This window comes from Pongo pygmaeus, chromosome 1 (assembly GCF_028885625.2).
Source record: "Pongo pygmaeus isolate AG05252 chromosome 1, NHGRI_mPonPyg2-v2.0_pri, whole genome shotgun sequence".
NCBI lineage: Eukaryota > Metazoa > Chordata > Mammalia > Primates > Hominidae > Pongo > Pongo pygmaeus.
Genome location: NC_072373.2, coordinates 34,807,176 through 34,813,693, shown reverse-complemented (window position 1 = coordinate 34,813,693; position 6,518 = coordinate 34,807,176).

Genomic DNA, 6,518 nt, shown 5'->3' with positions numbered 1-6,518 from the left:
AGTTAAATGTCATGAAGTAAAAAAGGAAAAACAATATTAAGGAAGAAAATAAGTCTTCATACCCAGAACTTGGGATATTTGAATCTTCAAAGCAATTCATCCTTTACATAGGGTGCCTCCTATAGATAATGCATGGTCTCTGAGGCCAGGCTGGGGAGTGCAGAACAGCCTGTCCTTCTTTTATATCCTCAGGTGCCCAGGTATCAACTTTTCTTTTTCCTCCTTCAGGAAAACAACAACAACAACAAACAGGCCCTTGTGTATATCAGGTTATGAAAAGTGATACCTAGCAGGTCCAGTGACCACCTAGAATTAGCCGTGACAGTGGGCTCCCTGTTGCACGTTGTACATGGCAAGTGAGAAAGCATTAAGTAGATTACTAGACATCAAGACTCACAGCTAGGCCACGGGGCCAAACCCTGTGTTTGTTTTTCTGTCCTCATTTTGCTCGGCTTCTTGGCAGCATTTCACATGTTGACTTAGACCTCTTTCCTGAAGCACAACTCCTCTTGGAACATTCATTTTTGTTTTTGGCTTTTTTCCCCATCCCTCTAGCTGTTCCTTCTCTACCTTATCTCTAAATGTTATTACCTAGGGTTCAGCCCTGAGTACTCTGTGTCTTCTCTCCTCGATTAATCACATCCATTCATGTAGCTTCAGATGCCATCTGTATACTATGACTCCCAAATTTATATCTCATTTTGAACCTTCTCTTCTGAGCTCCACTATCAAAACTGAACACTTGGCTGGGCACAGTGGCTCACACATGTAATCCCAGCACTTTGGGAGGCCGAGGTGGGCGGATCACCTGAGGTCAGTAGTTTGAGACCAGCCTGGCCAACATGGTGAAACCCCGTCTCTACTAAAAATACAAAAAAAAAAAAAAAATAGCCAGTCATGGTGGCACTTGCCCGTAATCCCAGCTACTCAGGGGGCTGAGGCAGGAGAATCACTTGAACCCCAGAGGTGGAGGTTGCAGTGAACTGAGATCGTGCCACTACACTCCAGCCTGAGTGAGAGAGAGAGACTCCATCTCAAAAAAAAAAAAAACAAAAAACAAAACAAAACAAAACCTGAACACATCATTTGCATGCCTTGTGTTCCTCCCTCAGTCTACCCTGTTGCATTAAATAACACTGCTATCTACCCAGTTGTTCAAACCAGAAATCTAGGAACATCTTTGATGCCCTTACCTCCCACCACCTTCTTCATCCATCCCATCATGTCATGTCCAATCAGCTCACCTCTTCCCACACTCTGCCAACACACTAGGCCAAGCTACCATCATTTTCCACCTGAAACGCTACAGTCACCTTCTAAGTGTTTGTCTGCCTCCATTCTTGGCCCCTCCAATCTCTTTTCCATGATGCAGCCATTTTTCTCCAAGTTAAAAACCTTCAATGGCTTCCTACAGTAGTTTGAAAAATAAGCCTAAATATTTTACTATGAATCCTGCATGATCTAACCTCTGCAAACCTCTCCAACCTCATCCTGAGTCATCACTGTGCACTGTGCCCGACATACTGATTTCTTTTTCATGACCTTATTTCTGCCAAAGTTTTTCCTATCTCAGGGCCCTTGGATATGCTCTTCCGTGTGTAAGGGGCATGGTTAATCTCTGCTTTTCACATAGTTGGCTCCCTATCCGTTGAAGGCTCAGTTTAAATATCACTTCCTCAGGTCTTCCAGATCACTCTCTGTATCAGGGTTCTCCAGAGAAACAGAACCAGTCGGATGGATGGATGGATGGACGGACAGATGGATGGACAGACAGATAGATGGATAGGTGGGTAGGTAGATTAGATAGATAGATAGATAGATAGATAGATAGATAGATAGACAGACAGACAGACAGACAGACAGATGCTTTCACATTGTCAGGGCTGGCAGGTCTGAAATTTGTAGCAAAGGCTGGCAGGCTGGAAACTCTTGGGCAGGAGCTGCAGTCATGGGGCAGAATTTCTTCTCTTCCTCAGGGAAATCTTAGTTTTGCTCTTAAGCCCTTTTAACTGATTGTATGAGGCTCATCCACATTATCCAAGATAATCTCCTTTACTTAAAGTCAACTGCTTGTAGATGTTAACCAGATCTACAAAATACCTCCACAGCAACGCCTAGATTAGTGTTTGATTGAAAACTGGGTACTATAGCCTCACCAAGTTGACACATAAAGCTAGCCAATCACTCTCTGCTAGAAAGATTTGACTCTTTTCCATCTTTATGCAATTGGCGTATGCATCTTATTTCCTCATATCAGTATCTTGATAAGAGCCTAGAATATTTTCCTTATTAATGTTCCCAGGGCTGGACTGAGACACTTTTGACATGCAATAGACTTTCTGGGCTAGGGAATTGCTTTTATAAACTCCCCCTCACCTGTATTTTTCCATTCCAAAATGTTGCCAATTAGAGATAATGTTTAAGCATCAAACGCTGTAAAAATGTAAACTCTGCAAGTAGTAGTGATGGTTATCCTGCTATTGGGAATTCTAAGCAGGTCTTGGTAAAGAAAGGAAAAAGGAAGATGTTTGTCCAGTTCACAGTTTTGAGTCAGGCTCACTCTGACTCACAGAAAAGTACCTCCTGTGACTCCTTTTCCTTCTAGCCTCTACTGTTTATATCTTTGCTTTAATTTCCTCCTCTCTCTTCACCATGGATTCCTATAACTCCAAATAGCCTTTTTTTGCACTCAAAGCTGATTATTTCAGAATACTTAATGTCTGAAGTACCCTCAAATTAGCATCCAGATGTGTTATTTAGCATTCGTGAATACTGAAATTTTCCTTGCAAGAAAAGAGTTCTTCTATAATGATAGAACAATGACGCACTTTCCCTCTTATACAATAATAGGAAGAGTACACATTGTAAAATGGCAGAGGAAAACATTGTTTGAAAGAGACAGAGCCTCAATCAATTAATAGGCATGTCCTGCAAAAAGCAGTGCAAAACTCCCCCTTACCAGATAATGGGAGGGAGAGTGGAGATGGAGAAGTTCACTTACTGTAGTCAGGTGACTTCTTTAGCCATAATGACGCTAAGGTTCTTAAACTTGGCAAAATCTGAGGTATTGACACATTGGAAGCAGACAAAGACTAGACATGACTTTCATTAATTCTCATCCATATTACATAAGTGACATCTACAATCTTTGCACAGTGAAGGGATGAGAGGGAAACTAGTTGGGTTGTCAGTCATGTGAACCACTTGCTTTGCCTCCTCCTTCTGATAATGATCTTCCACCCAACTGATTGAACACTCAGGGCTGGGAGAAGGCAGGAGTGGTGACAGGATATTATCTGCAATTTGGTCTGCTTTTCTTATCTTTAGAAGTACCAACAGAAGGGAACAGAGGTTGAAATTAATGAGGTGGAAATGGGATTCTGAATTATCAGTGCATTTTAATCATCTCTGCTCACCCTTGCAGGTTGACTGCACTCAATTTCCTTTAGACTTCCCTAGGTAGAGAAGTCTACATTCATGAGAAAGAATAATTTCTCTCCTGGAAGCTCTATTCCCTGTATTATTTTTAAGGGAGATTTTAAAACTTAAGGAGGCCTCAGTAGAAAAACATTTCTACATTTGTTTCTTCGAAAAAGACTTTAAAACATCATTTGCCAATAGAGAAAGGGTTTTCCCTACTGTTTTTGGAGCACATTTCTGAAAAGTCCCTCTCCGTGATTCCTCTGCATATGTCCTTCAGAGAAGAGGAATGTAAGTAGCATAACATGCCCTCGATGCACTGATTTCTCCCTTGGTTTGTCTTGTCCTGGTCAGAGAAATAGCTTCCACTCTTTTGGATTGCTTTTAAATTCTAATGTCAGAGAACTTCCGTAAAAACCAAATATGGGCCTAGGTTGACGTGCAGCAGATTGAGAAGTTGAAATAACATATTGCCTGGACGCAACAGCTGTGAAAAGTCCGTCAGTTAGATTCTGTGGGTACGGTAAACAATGATAAAAGTCAGGCAGAGAGATCATAAAATTATGATTTTTTTTAAAGAAAAAAGTAAAGCCAGGAGAGAAAAGGCCTTTGTCTCTGGTTGACCAGCTAGCCCAAAGCTTCTACCAGAAATAGTGAAAACTGTAGTAACTTGATGTTGGCTTACAGAGAGGAGACTGCCATGTGAGTTGAGGCTTTTTAGAGGACTTGGGCTGGGCCTGGAAGGAGGTGAAGGGCTGGGTTCAAGAAAGGTGGGGAAAGAGAATTCCAAGCAGGGTTTGAAAGAAGGCATAGAAATCAGGATGAGCACAGTGGTGGTGATGGAGAACTGGGGAAGGGTCAGAAGGTTCTGAAAGAGGGGCAGGAACAGGCCTCAGCGTGCCTGGGTGGTGGCCTGCGTTGGTTCTTTCTGGTGGAAAGCCTTCGTTAAGAACTTTTGAACTGCCAAGGAAATTAGTCCCCAATTCAGCTGAGTTAAAATTCAGCTCCCCCTGTCCCTCCACCTGCCCTATCCCCATTACCTGATTTCAAGATTCTGTCCTTTCACCATAAGATCTTTAAAACTGCTGAACTGATGGGGCAGAAAAGAAAATGTGAACTGTTTTTCCTAAGCAATTAATTTGAGCCTGCTATTTAAATAACTACTGTTCTAGTATTCTCTCAACTTGTTTTCCACTTAAATTTCAAAGCAGACTCATAGCTACTCCAGACAAGGACCAGTTCTGGAATTCTACCTCCCTCTCTTCCTGTTTCTCTCTCTCTCTCTCTCTCTCTCACACACACACACACACACACACACACACACACACACACTGCTGGCATTACAACCTATCCCCCTTACCCACAGTTTCTAGTAGGTTCTGACCTGGGATCCATTTAATATAGCACTAGCTGGTGAAGGCAGTGAAGGAAATCCTAGCATTTAACTTTCAGCTCATAAAAAACATATGTCCATGTATACAAGCTTCAAAGGAAAGCGCAGAATTATCTTCTCACTTGGAAAAACTCTGCCATTTCCCCCATGAAAAAGAAAAACATGTTGGCCCAAGAATCTTGCCATCTTCTTCCTCTTCCTCCTCTTTCTCTTCCTCTCCCCACCCTCCATTCTTCTTATTTTTTCTTAGTTCTTGAAACCTACTAACAAGATTCCAGGTAATGTTTAAAGGTTTCCAGGTTTGGTTCTCAAGTGTTCTGAAACATTCCTTTTTGGGATGTACATGGGTGTGCGGATCTTTATTAGATATGATCTTTGCCCAAATGCCTCAGTCCATGCTCTGTTATCATCAAGTGAAATCCAAATCTCTGCGAAGAACTTTTTTTTTTTTTTTTTTTAATAACACCTGGCCTGGCACACAAAGCCTTAAGGGCTGAAATCCATGGCAGATTCTCCAACTACAAGAATCAAACCATTCATCATCGTCTAGCCTTCACGTCTGCCAGCCAAGAAGGAACAGGAAGTTCCCTTGTGAGTTGCAGGAGTACGGAATGCGAAACTCCAAGCAGTTACTTGCTGTGGTTTTAAGTTTTTGTCTTGGAAGTTAAGAACAATGTGAACCTCTCTTCTAAATAGCATTCTAGTCAATAAATACCTACCTGGCACCTCAAGCCTTTGAACTTGCTGTAGTCTGTACCTTAGCACAACATTTTAACACATATTAGTTTTTAAAGCAAATCTAATATGAGTACTAGTGTATAAATTGCCCACATTGCCTGGCTGATTAGGTTGCTATTTAAGACTGAGCAGATTAAATATCCTCTCTAAAAATTCTTAGTAGGCATTTTCAGCCTTTATGTATACCTCAGCAAGCTACCGCATAACATTTCTCATGGGTCACACTCGATTTATAGTTTATCAATTTATAGAGGGGTGTGGTGGGGTGGCAGTTTGAGAGGAAGGGTCTGGGCTTACCAGGGTTAACATATATGTGCATTTCGACTATATGCTTGCTAGCAATCCAATTTAATAGCTCATTTTCAAATCCTTTCTTGGAAAAGGAATTCAGATTACACAATCATGAAGAACAAACCTGTTGCCACCCAGCATGAGCCAACATGTTACAGTACTTTATGGCCTAAGGTTATTAAGCAAGCACCCAGTTTCATGAGCCAGAGAGAAGATTGGGAACATTTAAAATCGATCAGCTTTGTTAAAGTTATGCTGCTTAGTAGAAATGACAACAGGCAATTCACCTTTCTTGAGTTCATAATACCTTAAGACCTTGGATTGATTAAATAGGTGCTTGTTTACTGCTAATGAGGGCTGTATGATCATTAGCAACCTGGAAGCCTACTGAGTAATTCTTTACATTAGCTCCTCTTAATGGGAAGACTACCTTGGCTATTCCTAGCTATCCTCAAGATTCCCATCAACTGTGTCTTTCACTGTGAAGCTTTCTTTTACATTGCACCATGGGCTGAGTGAAGTAATGAACTCTGATCTGGTATAACTGCCCACAAACATAAATTGTCTATTATTTCAACTGAAAAATCTCTGTATTCTAGGTTTTTAAATTTTTCATTTTGGGTGCACTTGGAGATAAGACTGTGAACTCTATTTTAATCTACGTTTCCTGGTTTAA